Below are 19527 nucleotides of genomic sequence, written 5' to 3' on the forward strand. Positions count from 1 at the left end.
GCTAAAGATTTTAGCACCCGAAGGTGGAGGCTTGCAGGAATGTGGACTGGGGAGCCTCATCAAGTCTGGAGACCTAACAGGTCTTTAAATTGTTTGTGACTGAGAGATGCAGTAGATTTGATCCTTCTCGGAGCATCTTCAGGGGAGGGCTTCTCTGTTCGGTGGGTATGCCACAGCTAAATATTCAAATTTCAAATTTGGCGAGGGCCTTAGAGACCTGTGTAATTAAAGCCCCTCATTTTGAAGAAGATGAGGAAAATAACATCTTGAAAGTCTAGTTAATGATCTCAATCTCACCGTCTGTGAGAAGTAGGGTCATGATCAGGACAGGATTCAGAACCTGGGCTCCTGAGCCTGCAAGTCTTACCATCACCCCCCCTTCCTGTAGCAATTTCTCTTGAATTCCTGTACATCCCTATACATTGTTCCTGTACATTGACAGAAGGCTCTGAGGTGTGTGGACTTTCAACAAACGTTCATCGGTTTATAGCAAAGATTGATCTGTAGCAGTTCTATAATATCAGGATCTGAAGTTTATAATGGATCCAAATTCTGAACTTGTGGACAATGCTGTGCAACTATGGAATAATCAGTTTTCACTATTATCCTGTTTCTTTTGTATAACTGATTTTAAGTATACTTAAGTGTATGCATTTATATAATATGCTTTCGTTATCATGCAAAATCTATAAATTTATTTTTTTTAAAGTGCAACAATGTATAATGTGTGTGTTGTACATAGTTGACTTGTTCTAAAAAATTTCAGTTCAAGAGATCTGGTGATATTCATTTACTGGAGTTGGGAACCTTTTCTAACTGATTTTAAGGCTGCAATCAACAATTTATAATGGAAAGTGATTTGGATAAAAAGTACAGCGCCTGGAAAACTTTAAAACTATGTTCCTTGTTTGAACGGGGCATAATCTGAACAGCAGAAACTTGCAGGTTCTTTCTTAATGTGGGTCCTTAGATTCAAGTGCAGAAGGGATAGATAGTTTAAAGATTTTAGAGTCTTATCCAGCAAGGTAAGGGAAACCATTGAAGAGCTTTAGCTTGGGAGTGAAAGGGTCAGATTTACACTTTAGGCAGGGCATTCTAGTGGCTGTGTGAAGGAGAAATTTCAAAGTGGGGAAAAGATGGCAGCAGAGGACCATTTAAGAGACGATTTCCATGGGCCAGGTTGGAAGTGATGAGGGCCTGGTCCCAGGCAGTGACAGTAAAGGCGGATGTGGAGTCATCAACTTGTAGAAATCCTGAGAGAGAATAGGGTCATCCAGGGCAAGTGTGTGGAGTGAGGAGAGAAGGCACCTGGGCAATAGCACTATTTGAAGAAAGGAAAGAGGCGCTCACAAGGGACTGAGAAATATGGGGCCCAAGAAAAGGGCAAAACCCAGCAGGGCATGTGTCCAGAAGTCAAAGGAAGAAGGAGAGGGAGAGTGGACAGTGTCTAACACAGGAGAGGTCAAGTGGGGTAGGAATTGGAGTATCCACTGGATTCAGCCCCTAGGCGGTGATGGGCGACTTTACACTTGTCCTATGGGCAGAAATAAGGGGAGAGTATTGGCAAGCCTGATTGTTTTGGGTATTGTATGATGAGAAACAAGTATGTATTTTTATGCTGTTGATTTCCACGGATACAATTTCAGAACTACTGACACTTTCATAATTTAGTGGCTCTCATTGTATGAGTCACTCAAACTTACACTCAAACCTTAGAAAATGACTGGTCATATTTTTCTGATAAATTAATGGTGATAAGAACAATACAACAAATGTTTATTGAATGCCCTTTTTAGAAGTACTTTACATGGGTCATTTCATTTAATCCTCAAAACAATCCGATTAAGTTAATACTGTTGTTACCCTCATTTAACAGTTGAGACAGCTGAGGTTTAGCGAGAATAACACAGTGTAAGTAATAGAGCTGGTATTAGTAACTAAATAGCTTGGCTCCAGAGTCAGATTCTTAATGCCAAAAATTTGCTTTACTTCTATTTATTATTAGCACTAAAAAATAAAATTTAAAATATTAAACTAAACAATAAAATTGTATAAATGAGTCAATATTCACTAACATGCCACATGTTTCTTCATTAGCCCCATAGGAGTTCTCACAGACATGAGAGATTTTTATTTGGGAATCCCATCCAAAAGGAATTCACATTTTTAGGAGGAAGAAGGGATGCGTGGGTTTATGCAGATATACTCATACTTGCATGAAATGGGCAGGAAGAAAGATTCAGGACAGTCAGTTAAACTGGACTCTGAGAATAAGAGGAGGGAGATTCTCGGAGATCATTTAATGGAGAGGGATGAGGTAGTTGTATTTTCCATGCCATCAAGTGCATTAGTCCTGGTGGGGGTGGGGAACATTGTACAAGGTTCCAAGTTGGAGAGGAGATTCACAGAGCAGTGTAAGAGAATGTGGGAACTGAAATGCTGGAGAGTGAGCTGACAGATGGCCATGAAGCCCAGGATCAGAAATTTAGGAGAATGTGAAGGCCGTGAAGGGTGATTATGGGACACAAATGAAAACTCCGCCAGTGGGCCATGGTCTTCTGTAGGTGAAGACTGTATCTAATTAAACTACAGGTTGGTTTTAGAGCTGGACTCAGATGTTTATAAGAATTGAGATGATTGAGTATATTTAAATGAAACAGTTCTTAATTGTTTTATTAACTTCATATCATTTCAGAAATTAGATGTAAACCATCTTTCATATCACTTGAGGAAGTTTAACAATATCCCTTCTGGCAATAAAATCAGAGAAACCTTTAAAAAATTTTTTTAAGGATGGACTGTACTTAAGGAATTTAACCACCGTTTCTATTCCTCTCCCTATATGTATTTAAGAAACATCTTAAATACATCTGTTTTTAAATAAAATCCGTGTATTTGAAATTTTTCCCTATTCATATCCTGCATCTTTGGGGACTATTCCTTTAACTTTGACCATACGTCTCCACTCTTATGTGCCACCCAGACGTATCATCACAATGACAACTTATCTACTGCTTATGGTCAACACATACATTTTGTCCTAAGACTCATTAGTATCCATGAAATGCTTCTTTAAGAGCAATTAAAATGATATTCTTTCAGTTTCTCTGTTAATGAGGAATTAAAACAAATTCCACAGTTTCAAAAATATCTGGAGAAAGGGACATGGATCTAAATGATGGAGAATGGAGTGTTAATTTTAAGAATAGCTCACTTTTTAAATCTCATCTTATGAGCCAGACACCGACCTATGCTTTTCACACGCATTATCTTGTTTTATTCTCACAATGCCCCATGTCATAGGTATTATTATTATCCTTATTTTACATACAAGGATGCCGAAGTTGAGACTTGCCCAAGGTTACGCAGTAAATCAATGGCGGTAAATGGCAGAGCAGTCTGACTTCAGAACACACACTCAGAATCTCCTTGTCCTCCTCCTCCTCCTAATATACTTTACATTCCTTGTAGTGTTTTGCAGTTAATAACCACATCTGCTAGACAAACCAAGCCCTCAATAATTTCAGATTCTTACATTTCTCTTATGGCTAGCAATTAGGAAAAATATGAATATTTAAGAATGATCTGTGAATATAATTGCAAAGTAGAACTGGAATCTGTCTTTTCTTACTGGAGGTAGTTGGAGGGATGGTATAAATCCATTTTATTTGGTTAGAATTGCTGGACTCTGGGTAACTCACTCTGGAAAACCTGGATTCATAAATGTGCAGCTGTTTATGCTATTTATATCACTATTCCTCAGGAGTATTGATTTTCCTCTTGGGCTCCTCGATAGAAGAAGCCATGCGTGACACTCTGCCCCTCAGACCATAAGGCATATGAGTGAAGGGGCCTCATGGAAGCCCTCGATATGCCCTCTTGTGTCATCGTGTCTGCTGACCTGGGGCCTAATCCCTTGGTGCTGCTTCTGGAATTGCTGTTGCTCTGTCCTTAACTAGGATAAGGTATGGTGTGGTTCAATAGTCTAAAAATGCCGCTTCCTAAACCTGGAAGAAGGGACATATTTGCTAGCTAGTCTAGCACCGAAACCTCAAGAGGAACAGTTCATAGAGGGAGGCCGAGTAATACCTCTGTGCTTTAAGCTCTAACCCTGGAAAAAAAATGACTTAGAGCAGAATTCTTAACCCAGGAAACATGGACCCTGAGATAGTGCACAAAAGGACTTCAGGGAGGCAGTGAACTCCCTTAAATTATTCATATATTTTTCATGAGAGAGAGAATATTTCATCAGATTCTCTAGGGAATTGCAATCCACAAACACAAAAAGCCAGTATGTTTTTCAAGAGCCTGAGCAAAGAGATAGTTGGGACAGGAAGAATTTTACAAGTCTCCATATTTAATTAGAACTGAAGAATTCTCTAGGCTGCATCAAGAGTGGCCATAAAGTCTGGAAATATGCATGCTATTATTTTATCAGGTACTCTCATGTAATAACAATAAACCAGTTATTATGTACTTGTCTGTGTTCCCATACTTGGTGGCCGTCTTGTATATATACCTAAGAGTGGAAGTACCAGATGGTAGGGTCTACAAATGAATATTCATTTTTATAAAATAATGCCAAATTGTTTTCCAAAGTGGTTGTACCAATTTTTCCTCTTAATTTTTGGCAATCTAATAGTTGTGACATGAAATTATATTGCAGTCTTCATTTGTATTTCCCTGATTGTTAATGACGTTGATTATATTTTCATATAATACCTACTCAAGCTTTTTTTAAATTGAAATATAGTTGACATACAATATTATAGTAGTTTCAGGTGTACAACTTAGTGATTCGACGTTTATATGTATTATGGAATGATCACCATGACAAGTCTAGTAACCATCTGTCACCTTACAAAGTTATTACAATATTATTGACTATGTTCCCTATGCTGTACATTATATCCCCGTGACTTATTTATTTTATAACTAGAAGTTTGTACCTCTTAATCCCCTTCACCTATTTCACCCATCCCCCCACATCCTCCACTCTGATAACCACCAGTTTGTTCTCTGTATCTATGAGTCTGTTTCTGTTTTGTTTTGTTAGTTTGTTTATTTTGTTTTTTAAACTCCACACATAAGTGAAATCATATGGTATTTGTCTTTCTCTCTCTGACTTATTTCACTTAGCCTAAAATCCTCTAGGTCCATCCATGTTGTTGCAAATGGCAAGATTTCATTATTTTTTATGGCTGAGTAATATTGCATTGTGTTATTGTACCACATCTTCTTTATCCATTCATCTATCAATGGAAACTCACATTAATTCCATATCTTGGCTATTGTAAAGAATGCTGCATTGAACATGGAAGTGCATATATCTTTTCAAATTAGTGTTTTCATGTTGTTCAGATAAATACCCAGAAGTGGAATTGCTGGATTGTATGGTAGTTCTATTTTTAATTTTTTGAGGAATCTCCATACTGTTTTCCATAATGGCTGCACCAATATACATTCCCAACAACAGTGCACGAGGGTTCCCTTTCCTCCACATCCTCACCAACACACATTATTTGTCATCTTTTTGATAATAGCTATCTGACAGGTGTGAGGTGATATCTCATTGTGGTTTTGATTTGCATTTCCCTGATGATTCGTGATGTTGAGCATCTTTTCATATGTCTGTTGGCTATCTGTATGTCTTTTTTGGAAAAATGGCTGTTCAGGTTCTCTGCCTATTTTTTAATCATATTGTTTGTTTTTTTGATATTGAGTTGTATGAGTTCTTTATATATTTTGGATATTAACCCCTTATCGGAAATATCGTTTGCAAATATCTTCTCCCATTTGGTAGGTTAGCTTTTCATTTTGTTGATGGTTTCCTTTGCTGTGCAAAAGCTTTTTAGTTTGATGTGGTCTCATTTGCTTATTTTTGCTTTTGTTGCCTTTGCCTAGGGAGACAGATCCAAAAAAATATTGCTAAGACCAATGTCAAAGAGATTACTGCTTATGTTTTCTTCTAGGAGTTTAATGGTTTCAGCTCTTACATTTAAGTCTTTAATCCATTTTGAATTTATTTTGGTATATGGTGTAAGAAAGTGGTCCAGTTTCATTCTTTTGCTTGTAGCTGTCCAGTTTTCCTAACACCATTTAGTGAAGAGACTGTCATTTCCTCATTGCATATTCTTGCCTCCTTTGTTATAGGTTAACTGACTGTATAAGCATGGGTTTATTTCTAGTCTCTCTATTCTGTTCCATTGACCTATGTGTCTGTTGTTTGTGCCAGTACCATACTGTTTTGATTACTACAGCTTTGTAGTATAGTTTGAAATCAGGGATCATGATACCTCCAGCTTTGTTCTTCTTTCTCAAGATTGCTTTGGCTATTTGGGGTCTTTTGCGGTTCCATGTAAATTTTAGGATTATTTGTTCTAGTTCTGTGAAAAATGCCATTGGTATTTTGATAAAGATTGCATTGAATCTGTAGATTGCATTGAGTAGTATGGACATTTTAACAATATTAATTCTTCCAATCCATGAGCATGGTATATCTTTCCATTTATTTGTGTCTTCCATTTCTTTCATCAGCGTCGTCAAATTTTCAGGTAAATTTTACCTCTTTGGTTAAATTTATTCCTAGGTATTATATTCTTTTTGATGCAATTATAAATGGGATTGTTTTCTTAATTTCTCTTTCTGATTCTTTGTTATTAGTGTATACTCAAGATTTTGTCCATTTTGCTATTGAGTTATTTTATAATATTTTCATTAACTTGCCAGATTTCTTTATATGATCCATGTATTAATTCATATTCAGTTATATATGTTGCAAATATTTTCTCCTAGTTTGTGTCTTGTGCTTTTACTTTGTTAATGATGTCTTTAATGAACAGAAGTTCTTAAAGTTAATGTAATCAAATTTATAAATTTTTTTCTTTTATGGTTAGCATTTTTGTATTTTGTTTAATAAATCTTTTCTTACCCCAGAGTCAAAAAGATATTTTCTTATAAAGTGTTTTAAAGTTTTGCCTTTCACAGTCCATTTTCTGGAACTGATTTTTTTATATGCTATAAAGTAGACAGCCATTTAAATTTTTCTTCCTCAAATGGACAGCCAATTATTCTACCATCATTTATTGTCTAGTCCCACATTTCCCCAGGATCTACAACACCTCCTGTACTATGTATTGTGGTTTCTGTTTCTGGACCCTTAATTCTATTTAATTGGTCTATAATCTATCCCTGTTCCAATACCACACTGTCCTAATTACTATCATGCTAAGTCTTTATATCTTATAGAGTAAGACAAAAAGGATATTCTTCTTCAGGAGTACCTTGTCTATTATTAATTCTTTACTCTTTCATATAAATTTAGTCTGATGTACATATTTGTGAGGATATAATTTTAAAATTTATAATTGTATTCTTATATACTTTGTATATATTTGTATACCTTATAACTACATTTCTGAATATTTTCCTTGGGGATCTACTTGCACATGTGCACCAGGAGATATGTATAAAAATATTTGTAGCAACATTGTTCGCAAAAGCAAAAACTTGGAAATAACACGTATTTCATTAAAAGGAGAATAGGCAAATAAATTCATTTAACATAATATTACACAGCAGTGAAAAACAATGAAATAAAGTTGCTTATGACAACGTGGATGAATCTTAGAAACATAAAATCAATAAATCAAGTCCTGTAAGACCAAATGTAGTTTGAATCATTTTTAAAATGTTCGTAAGTGACCAAGATTAAACAATTTTTTTTTAAGAACAGACACATCTACATGCATGCGTGTAGATGAGAAGGCATATGTGTGTATTTGTAGTAAGTAAAGGAATTAAAAACACAAAATTCAGTGAAGTAGTAAGTTCTGGGGGAAAGAAAAGAATGGAATGAAAAGAAACATGTAGAAGAGATAAGTTATTGGCAATATTCTGGCCTATGGGTTGGAGTATGTTTCCAGCTATTCAACATATGTGGTATTATAATTTATAACTTGCACAGACCTTCTATATATTCTCTTGCATGTGTCAATTATATTAAAGAGAAAATAACAGGGAAAACAATTGGAAGGAGCTTTTTAATAGATTTATAAAACTCTGCTTGATTACACAGCTTTCTTCCATTCCTGGGAAACTGCTTCTTCTATTGTTTCTCTTTGTGTGTGTTTTCATAAGAACAGCTTGGGTTGGCAGGCAGCAGCAGAGAGGCAAAGGCGCCAAGAGTGTATTTGCCAGTATCCCTGGTTAGTTCTTATCAACCACAAATCCCTATATTTTTCCTCTCTCTTCTCCCATCTGTCTTCACTTTCTATCTCCTTTCTCCTCTCCCCCTTCCCACCCTCCCAGCCATGTTTTTCTCACTGTCCCATGAGACTGTCTGGGCTGCTGCTCTCTGAGACTCCATTTTTAGTAGGCTGCAAAACAGCAGAGCAAAACTCAACAGGGAGGCTGTGTTGAGTCAGCCTGGAAGACCGCTTGCCTCCTCTGTGCGTTCATTTACACTCTGGATTCGGAGCTGGCACAGTAATAGCTGTCACCAGTGTCAAAGAGAAAAATAAATACACCACTGCCCTGACACAGCCAAATAAGAAAAAATAATCTCTAATCTGTCAAGTACAGCCCGAGCTGCTTAGTAGTGTGGTTTCTCATATCCCTATCACAGCACGCACAGCTATATTTCTGGCAACAGTGAGAAAAGTGAAGTTTATGAGGAAAAGAAACAAAAGGCAGGACAGAGGGGACTGTGGGGAACATCAGAGATGTCTGGAGGGAAAGGAGGTGAAGTCCTCAAAGCCACATGGATCTATGCATTAGTCACCAATCTAGTCTCTCTATCACAGCCTTGAAGATGTCGGGGGATCAGAATGACAGGACACAACAGAGAAAAATAAGCAAATTCTGAGAGAATCTAAAAGGAGAGCAAATAAAACCCAACTCCAAATTAGGAAGAGACATGTTGAAAATCATGTAGAAGGAAAAAAATGATATGTGCAATTCCTGATGTGAGAAGAGGTAAATGTTTAATAATGAAAGAAAAATGTATAAGAATATTTGAAATGTACTCTATTCTGAAAAAGAATTTACGTGAGAAGTTTCATCATTAAACAATCTTATCTTAAAGATTCTAACTATGGGATTCCTTTTAAATGAAGTCTTCAAGTCTTGGAATTATCCAGTTTACTTTCATTCTTTAGTACTCTCAGGCACAAAGTGAAACCTTTTTCTCTATTTGACCAAAATCTGATGGAAGATCTGCAGCAAGTGTGTCTCAGCTTCTGCACACACACACGCAACACTGCATTCAGAGAAACGGTAAAGAAATAGAGGAAGTGTATCAGTTACCTATTGCTGCATAACAAACCACTCCCAAAACTCAGTGGCTTAAGACAGCAAACATTTTATTAGTTCCCAATTCTGTGGCTCAACAATTTAGGTTGGACTCCACTGTGCAGTTCTGTATTTCCCATCTGAGGTTACTCGTGTGACCACAGTCATCAGAGGCTTGACTGGGATTAGGTACTCGAAGACGGGCTCACTCAAATGTCTGTGGCTGATTCTGACTTTGGCTGGTTGGTCTGGGGACTCAGCTCTGTTCCCTGTAGTCTCTCATCCCCTAGTAGGCTAGCCCTGGCTTTTCCCCATAGTGGTCTCAGGGTAGCATTCCAAGATGATGGGAACAGAAGTGCAAGACCTCTTAAGGCCCAGGCCCAGAAGTCATGCAATGTCACTCTCACTGCACTGTGTTGGCCAAATTATCACAAGAGCAGCCAAGACTCAAGGCATGGGGAAACAGCCTCCAGCTCTAGGTGGGAGATGTGATAAAGTCACGTTACAAAGGGGCATGCACACAGGGATGGGAAGAATTATTGTGGTCACCTTTGCAAATAGTCTACCACAGGAAGGAACTATAAAATTCTTCAGAGATATCAAGGTAAGAGCTTGAATTAGAAAATGGGACTCAGAGGCCAGTATAAAACCTATGGCTGCAAAAGGAAAACACAATGGAGAACCAAGTCCACCAGAGAGGGGCTAACTCGCTGGCCTCCTCTGTTAGACTTCCTGATATTCCAGAACCAGTACCTAGGAATTCCTACCCTGAGGACTTTAAGTGATTTACGAAGAAGTATCTTATAATGTTGTATGTCTGGATATAAAACTATTATGGAAAAATATACATAAAGTTCAAAGGAGATAAGGTAGAGAGCATAGGTCACTAAAATTTTATGCTACCAAAGCAAAGGACATTCGTGGAAAATTGACCCTTGCCCAGCTAGAGTGGGGAATTTTGGAAAAGTTTTATTTAACTTGAGAATTCCAGTTGTTCTTTTTATAACCGGTGATGCAGAGAATGTGGAGGGGGCAGTGTGGCCGTATTCACTGTAAATGCAATATCTCTGCTGAGGGGGTTTCTTCCATGGCTGCACATCCCTTGCGAGGGCAGTCATGTCAAGTCTGGTTTGCATCTACGTTTGTCTGGCTGGTGTGGTGCTTTGAGAAAGGGTGGACCTTTGGAGACGGCGAAAGCTTGGTCTTGGCAGCTTACTCACTTTGCTTGGACAGTTTAGGAAGAAATAGGGTCAGGGAGCTATGCCACATGGCCTTTATTGCACCTTTCCAGGGCCTGGAAGAATAGCTTAAAAATGGAAACCCATGAATCCTTCACCAAACTATAAAGTACTTTACCAAAAATGTCGAACTTACCCATGTGCTCTGCCCCATTCTCCTTTCTCCCTCATCCCCAGAGGTAAATCTTATCCTGAATTTTATTTATAGTTTTTCCATGTGTTTTCAAGCTTTGTAAAAACAGTAACATACTTTATGCTGTCAGGTCATTTGTTTTTTTCTCCATGCATGATTTTTCTAAGATTCATCCATGTTATGGTTTTCAGCTATAGTTCATTCACTTTCATTAATAATAAGCAAATGTGTGAATATTCTACACTTTACTATTGATGGAGTTGTTTCCATCTATGAATATTCTTTTTTTTTTTCCTAAGGAAGATTAACACTGAGCTAACATCTGTTGCCAGTCTTCCTCTACTTTATGTGTGGGTTGCCGCCATCAGTGTGGTTGATGAATGGTGTAAGTCCACACCTGGGATCCAAACCCGTGAACCCAGGCCGCCGAAGTGGAACATGCCGAACTTAACTGCTATGCCACAGGGCCGGCCCCCTGAACATTCTTTACAAATCACCTGGGACCCATGTAGAAGATTCTTTAAGCAATGAACTTGGAGTAGAATGTGCAATACCAAATTGTTTTCCAAAGTGGTATTCCTACCGGCGGGTATAAGTTTTTCCATTGCACCACATCCTCATTAATGCTTAGTTTTGTCAACTTCTTCATGATCAATTTGTTTAGCCCTGTGACCATACCACACTATTTTAATTATCATTGCCTTTTAGCAGTTAACTCTTGACACCTAATAGAACAAATTTTACCCCCCCCCCACACACACCCTACATTATTCTTCATGAGTGTTACAGCTATCTGGGTATTTTCTTTTATTGTAAAAATTTTAGAATCATCTCATCAAATTCTTTCACTCACTGCATTAGTATTTCAATTAAAATTGCATCAAATTTATAGATGAGTTTAGGGAGAACTGACATATTTATAATATTTTCTTTTCTTCTTCTTCTTCTTTTTTTTTTTTTTGGTGAGGAAGATTAACCCTGAGCTAACATCCATTGCCAATCCTTCTCTTTTTCCTGAGGAAGATTGGCCCTGAGCTAACAGCTGTGCCCATCTCCCTCTATTTTTTTATATGTGGGATGCCTGCCACAGCATAGCTTGATAAACGGTGCATAGGTCTGCACCTGGGATTCGAACCCGTGAACCCCTGGCCACCAAAACGGAGCATGCAAACTTCACCACTACATCACCAGGCTGTGCCCATGATATTTTCTTTTTATTCTTTAAATTTGATATCTCCCTTTTACTTATGTTTTCTTTAAGTCTCTCAATAAAGAAGTCTTGCACAATAGTCTTGCACAACTTTTACTCAATTTATTCCTAAGAATATTATATTATAAATAGTTTCATTTTCAACATTTTATTTCCTGAGTGTTGCAATTTAGCAGTCTTGTTGAGCAAGAAAATGGCCCAGTCCCAGCTGGCCTGGAGCTTACAGTCTACAAGGGAGGTAAACATTCATGAGGGAGCCACATGAATACACAGAAAAGCACAACTGTGGTGAGTGTGAGAAAGGAGAAGTGAATGGCACAAAGAGATTATAGACTTGGAAGATCTGCTTATAAGTAGGGTTGGTGTGATAAGAGCTGTAGTAGGTCAGGTAGAGGGGGCTGTGGGAGCACACTTAGGGGGCCAGGAGAGGCTTCTGGGAAAATGATTTCCAACCTGAGGTCTTATTATTTCAAAGGAGGGCGCCAGGTGAAGATCTGGGAGAAGACATTGCAGGCAGAGAGGATCGAGGGTGGGAAGCCAGCAGAAAGGTGGGGCTCCAGCTCTGCCTTTCATCCAGGGAGGCCGGAGTGTGGACAGGAAGCAGCAACAGATAACGATGGTGGGGGGGAGTTTAGCCCAGGGACTTGAGACCTTGTTCTGAAATTTGGACGTGACTCTGCTGGCTGCAGGGTGCTAAATGGGGGATATGCACTTTTAAAACGTCACTCTGACTAGAATAGGAAAATGCAAGAGAGGAGGACAACGTAGGAAGCAAGAGAGCAGTTAGGAGGCTGTGGCAATTTAAACCCGAAACTACTTGGTGGATTTGAGAGCTGATTGCAGATGACACTGACAGGACGTGGCTAGTGACCAGATTTAGAGAAATCAAGGCCATGCTGGGTGACTGTCAATCTTCTGGCTTCAATCATAAGCTCACTCTGAATTTCACTCTCAAATCTAGGACAATTTGGACCTCATGTGCTGTCCCCTTCCATCCTTGTCTTATGTTCCCTAGCAGACTTAACCTCTTAGTTATCATCATGACCCCACTTTTAGTGAGAGTCAATAACTACATTGCCAAGTGAAGCAAAGAATTAATGAAAGGATTTGAGAAATGCAAAGAATTAATGAAAGGATTTGAGAAATGCAAATCCTTCCTTTGACAAAGAGGTAGTAGAAATAACAAAAGTTACAACAAGAGCTTGCTTGTTTGGTGCATTTTCTCTGTTCCTGGACTTGAACTGACCACTCTGCATTTATCATCTCAATTAATCTTCACAACAAGCAGTAGAGACAGATACTTCTATTGTTCCCTTTTGGGAAGTGAAAAGTCTGAGGCTCAGATTACTTACGTAACTTTTCCAAGATGTGACTGACCCCAGGGCCTGTGTGCCAATCTCAGCCTTGCAACTTAAATTGCATCCTTGGACCTGCAGCAGCATCAGCAGCACCAGGAGCTGGTTAGACATGCAGAGCTCTGGGCCCCACCCCAGCCCTCCTGAATCCTAATCTGCATATTGACAAAAGCCCGAGGTGAATTTGCTATGCTGTACTCCCAAACTAGTAGAGATATTTAATACCGTACTTAGGATTTAGTAAGGACGGACCATGGGAATCAAGATAATTTTAACTCGCATTTAATCCATATTATCCAGGCATCATCGAAACTAAACCAAATCAATTAATTTTAGAGTTTATATCCACGCAACTTATATGGCTATCTATGTCTGTGCCCATGTCTGGGTCAAATATGGGATGTTGTTATGTAGAAGATAACTGGTAGAATCCTGTTAGTCAGGCACGCAGAGTCATCACAGTGAGAAGTGCCCAGCCTTTCCCTCTAAGAGTTTCGGCACTACCAGTGTGGGAGGTGCTCACTCAACCCGATTTAGCAATTAAGCTCTGATGTTATTAAAATGAAGTGGCCCCAATAAAAGGAATAGAAGTCAATCTTAACTACAGCTCTGAGAGGCTTTATTGCTCTATTTCACCCTTACTTACTAATTCCCACTGCGTGAGAGGTAGCTATAAAGGTTTCCAATAGGCAAGCTACATTTTCAACAGTCATGTATATGAATGATGACATCATTGTTTTAGCTTCAATGAGCAAATATAATCTTGAAGGTCACTGCTACTGGATGATAGGTGCCTACAATCTTTGTTTTCTGTGATTCTTGACTATTTGTCCTGTGGTTGCATCTCCTTCCTCCAAAATGTGTGATTTCAACATTTATGTGAATTTGACCTGATTTTGACTGTATTTTTCTTGTAACCTCTGTCCCAGTGCTTTGTGAAATTGATTGCTCAGTCTTTTCCTTAGCATTTCAAGGATACCATGTCACTTGGTACCTCTCTTCAGGTATGTTCTACAACTATGAGAAATGTAGACTATAGATGACAATTGCTTGCATTTAACGAGCTTTGACTTTGTGCCAGCCACTGCTGTGCACTTTACATATGTTAAGCTCATTTATTACCCCAATCCCCCATTTAAAGATTTTTCTCATCATAAGAAAATATTTATTTCTATAATGAAATTCTCCCCATTTTTCTTTATTGAAACAATTTTTAATTTTTCTTTAGAATGTTAGACTTTAGCAAAATATTTTCATAAATATTCTTATTTATAGAATAGACTCTTGCTAAACATTTTGTTAATTTACAGTAGAAGCTTAGGCGTTCTTAAGAAAGAACGTCCATAAAGACAAAGAGTGAACCCTAATGTAAACTATGGACTTTAATTAATAATAATGTATATACTAATGTATAATGTCTCATAATAGGGGAATCCAAGGGGAGAAGTGATGGCGTATATGGGGATATATTTTGAGATTTTGAGTACTTTCCAATCAATCTTTCTATAAACCTGAAACTACTAAAAAAAAAAATAAAGTATATTAATTAAAAAAAGAATGTTCACGTTTTAAATCTTTTATACAACCTCTTTCTTTGATAACGAATAGAATATACCAGATATTTACTATGGCCCCAGTGGTCCAATACTGGATGAAAACTGGAGATTCTTAGTCCTTCTCTAAATCTAGGACTCTAACTCTTTTAGGCTCATGAACTCCCCAAGTCCACTCAGCCTGTTTTGTTGGTAGCATCTTGGTTGACCAGTTTGGCAATGACCCTACTACACTTCATCTCTGTTGTTGTATCAGGGGTCCTAAGAATAGCACTAAAAGCTGAACTCTATATGGCTAGTGGGAAACTCCCTCTGATTAGCCTCACCTATATGGTGGCCTCCTTCGCAATCCCTTGGAATAGGTGTTATGAGGACAATGATTTCTTAGTTGCCCAAGTTAAACCTTATTTCTTCTATTTTACAGAATGGCTACTAGCCCTCCTGAATTTCTTGCTTCTCTTCCTTAAGTGTCCAAACTGCACTACTGACAAATTCATAATTGTATAAAAACTTTTCATGAGCATGATCATAATGTATCATCAATCCCTAATTGACTGTGATTCAATAATCACATTTCTAAAGATCATTTTCTCATGGCTATGATCATAATATCTTCATTATGTTTTTCAGTTGCATGTAATGTGCCAACATTTTCTTTCCTCCAAATACTAACAATAATTTCATCATCTTTACTAATTGATTCTTTCTGTCTGGGTCTCACATGCCACTTTTGTTTCAAAGTTTACTTATGTGTCTAGTTTTTCCTGTTGATTTTGTATAACTTGGTGTTCCATTATTGGGCTCTCCTGTATCCAGGTAAATCTATGGTTTCTAACATATGTAGATAAACTGCTTATGTGATTGTGAAGGCATTGCTTTTAATTTGCAGCAAAAAGGTATCTATTCTAGGTTACAAATTTAAGGCCTCTACAGACATCAATAACCTGATTATTCAACAAGTTATCCACTGTGCTTCACAGGGATAAATGCAATTAGAGCCTTATCCCAGCAGAGAGAGAGTAAGAGTGTAGGAAAAGGTAAACGTTATCCTCTAAGAGTGGAAAGTAAATGGAGACTCGTTGGAAAGAATGTAAGTGGGTAATGAGGATGGCACATGCTTAGGAAAGAATTTCACTTGGAAATAGGCTGTTGATATAGGAAGGATACTCTAATGTTAGAAATATGGGCAAAATGTACTATTTCCATAGTTCTTTACCCTCTTCACAAAGTGTTGTCATTTGCCTTTCACAACAACCGTATGAGACGGGCAGGGGCAGAAATTATCCTACTTTATGGATAAGAAAACTCAGTATCAGAGAAGCTAAATTACTTTCTCAAATACTTTTCATTAGTATTTGTCAAAACTGGGAATTATAAGTATTTTTTCTAATTCCTAGATCTCCACAAATAATTTTCATACCTGGTTAAGGGCCTAGCTGACCCTGGAAACCCACTCTCTCGTTAATTACTCAATATGGCAAGTAAAGTTTGCGACTTAAGATAGACGTGGTAAATAATAACATTACATTATATATACTGTATATATACGTATACATACCCACACACACACACACACACACACACCACTTTCGATTTTTAATGAGGTTTTTTCTTTTATCCATTATTTCAATTGCCCATTAAGCCAGCTGGGATATGAGATTTCCCCAAAAAGACATCCCTAAGCCAGATCCAGAAAGGAATATAAATCTGGTGAAATTGTTTAGGACACTGGAGGCATAACTTCATGTCATTGCAAGAGTCCTACGTTGGTAATAGTGCTGTGTTCACAGAAGTTTGGAGAATAGTGTTTAGGTAATCTCTAGAGGAAATTACATACACAAAGAATGCAAGTCAACCAGCATTAACTCACTCAATTGCAGCCCAAATTATACTTTTCAGGGGCTGTGTCTCTAATCTTTTCTTAGACTCAGCTGATCTGTTACTTCCACTGACGTACAGTTTAGCTTGGCTACTTCTAATGAATAACTTTTTGTAGGGAAATTGGTTTTCCTGTTGGGAAAAAAGTACAGAAGTCTCCCCAAAGGTTTTTCTCTTTTTCCTTCTAACTAATTTTCCATATATCCAATTAGGAAAATATAGCTATTTTTAAAGATATTTTCTTACATAGTTGCCAGATGATTTCCAACCCTCCTTTTTCTCTTCCTCCCTGTCTTCCAGATGGATAAGTTACAAGAGACATGCTTAGTTAGATATTGATATACAGTTCCCAAAGCCGTTCTCTGATTTCATTCCTCTCGTACTGAAGAATTTCAGCATTCAGTAGTAGTTATGGGATTTTTGTTTTCAAGTTCCACAAGATGAAAGAGACTTTACTTAAACCGTGAGTTGTTTATAGCTATTTAGACACTTTGAAACATATTTTGAGTAGTGTTAATACTCTTTAGACAATGTTGTTATGAGAATATATGGAGTTTCTTACAACCTTGCCGTAAGAGGAAAAGGCCATTAGTACAACGCTACTGACGGTGCCGTCTGCAGACCTGTGCTGGTCGGCAGCTGGGCGCTGCTGGATGGGGAGGAATAAGTACAAAAAGCAAGAATAAGCGTTTAGGAATATTCACAGTGATTTAAGATTTAAGAGAATCATTTTATATCTGTTGAATTTAGTAATAAATATCTGGGCTTGTGTTTTATATAATGTAAAAATATCATTTATCCAGCATTTCATTTTTATTGACTTTTACAAAAGTGTCAGTGGCAATAGTTTAGAAGTAAAAATAATATTAATTAATTAATTAATTAATGCCCCCTCACAGAGAATTTGAGAAGCAGTACTCAAGGAGGTTAATGCAAACATTTCTTCATTTCATATAGGAAAAGAAAATGGTTAGAAAATCATTTTTAAGCCTTGGTTGAATAAAAGTTTGGTTAAAGTTCAGTAGGTGGGTAACTAGTTTTTCAGAACAGATCTTAATTCCATTAAAGTTCATCAGAAAATTACTTAAGCACTTTTTCTAGAGGGAGATTTTTTTTTTTTTTCGGTGAGGAAGATTAGCCCGGAGCTAACATCTGTTGCCAATCCTCTTCTTTTTTGCTGAGGAAGATTGGCCCTGGGCTAACCATCTGTGCACATCTTCCTCTACTTTATATAGGATGCCACCACAACATGGCTTGATGAGCGGTGCATAGATCTGCGCCCAGGATCCGAACCTGCGAACCCCGGGCCACCAAAGCAGAGCAGGTGAACTTAACCACTGTGCCACTGGGCCGGCCCCAGAAGGAGATTTTTGGTTAAAAATGACTCTGATTCAGATAAATTGAGCTTCAAGTTTTCTTTCATTGGGGTCAGGGAGAAGAGGGAAGCAGTTCAGCTGGATACTTGGAATCTGGGTTAACTACATTCCTTCCTGCCTTAAACTTTCCCTATTACGTTTGTTTGAGGCAGCTGAGCTGCACGTCACTCTGGTTGTCCAGTTTTAAATGAAAATGGCTGTTTTCCAGGAAGGGCGCAGTAGAACTGAGCTTCAGGTATGATCTCTGTGGTGAGGACGCCACCACCAGCCTGGGGTTTCTGAGAGAGAGCATGGGCCCAGGGAAGAGTGACAAAAAAGCCCTTTAGTGGCTTCCTTGATTCCCCCGAAGAACTAAATTACTGTCTCTTTCACCAGATAGATATTCAGTCCCTGAACGTTGTCAGCTCTTCGCTTCCCCAAAGACAATTTTTATGTTGAGAATATATTTTAGCACTCCCTTAAGTGAGTTTACAAAATTCTTGTGATGGAAAGTGTTCAAAACTTGCAATCTTTCTAAAATAACAAACGTATAGGGATAGATTTTCCTTAGGTGAAGTAACATTCCTACTGTGGTGTGAAATTCATTCATGTTGAAGGGGAAATAAAATATCACTTTAGAACATCACTTATGATTGACAAGAACTCTAATCTAGAAAAGTATCCCCCTTTATAGATTCTCTCAGATTTTTTTATTTTAACAATAATATTTATGTATCTTTTGTTTTATTAATTTGAATTTTAGTCTTTTTTTCTCCAATTAGTTTATAAAAATCCCTGAGTCTGTAGAAGTTATAGTTATGGAAAATAGTTTTTATTTTAAATGGTGTATTGTCTGCTCTCTGTTTTTTAAAAAAGGAGAAGAAAATATTACAAATTATATTCCTTAGAATGGAAGAGTTGACTTTATAATGCTTAGAGTTTTTCATTGTGCATCTTGCTGTTCAGATTTAATGTTTTCTCATCAGTCTACAGCTCCACTGTATAAGCCCATTAAATCACCACCCAGAATGTCTCAATACTAGGGCTAAATGCCGTTAACAAAATTTGGTTTGAATAGATGGAGGAAAAATTCTACCTTTGGCATAAAGATCGAGAGGACTGTTAATAGTGATCTTTGTACCTATTCCCTTCGAAGGATAGGAATAATAATAGTTTGTTATTATATGTATTAAAATCCTTTCAAACCGCCAGTATTTTAAATAAACACATGCCTTGAGAAAGCAAAAAAGAATAGTAAATTAATAAAAAACAAAATTATGGTACTTTAGATTTAAAAAACATACATTTAAATTTTGAAGGTGATAGATTTCATTTAGAAGATGATAAGGACGTGTACATTTCTTCAATGTCCGAAAGATTTGCATAGAAACTAGACTCAGAGCATAAAACAAATTGATAAAGCTACACACATGCTTTTTAACCACCAACACCCACACAGAATGGAAGCCAATTTTAGCAGCGTTTAAAGGCACCACAGTGTGTTAGTGTAAGTT

At 37.6% G+C, this 19527-nt stretch overlaps 1 protein-coding gene across 1 annotated transcript in view; it reads left to right on the forward strand.

Annotated features, from left to right (window-relative positions):
- Positions 1–19527, forward strand: part of SLC9A9 (solute carrier family 9 member A9) — a 527923-nt gene that overhangs the window by 46777 nt on the left and 461619 nt on the right. The gene's annotated exons all lie outside the window — the stretch shown is intronic.

The sequence above is a fragment of the Diceros bicornis genome, chromosome 2, assembly GCF_020826845.1.
Source record: "Diceros bicornis minor isolate mBicDic1 chromosome 2, mDicBic1.mat.cur, whole genome shotgun sequence".
Classification (NCBI taxonomy): Eukaryota; Metazoa; Chordata; class Mammalia; order Perissodactyla; family Rhinocerotidae; genus Diceros; species Diceros bicornis.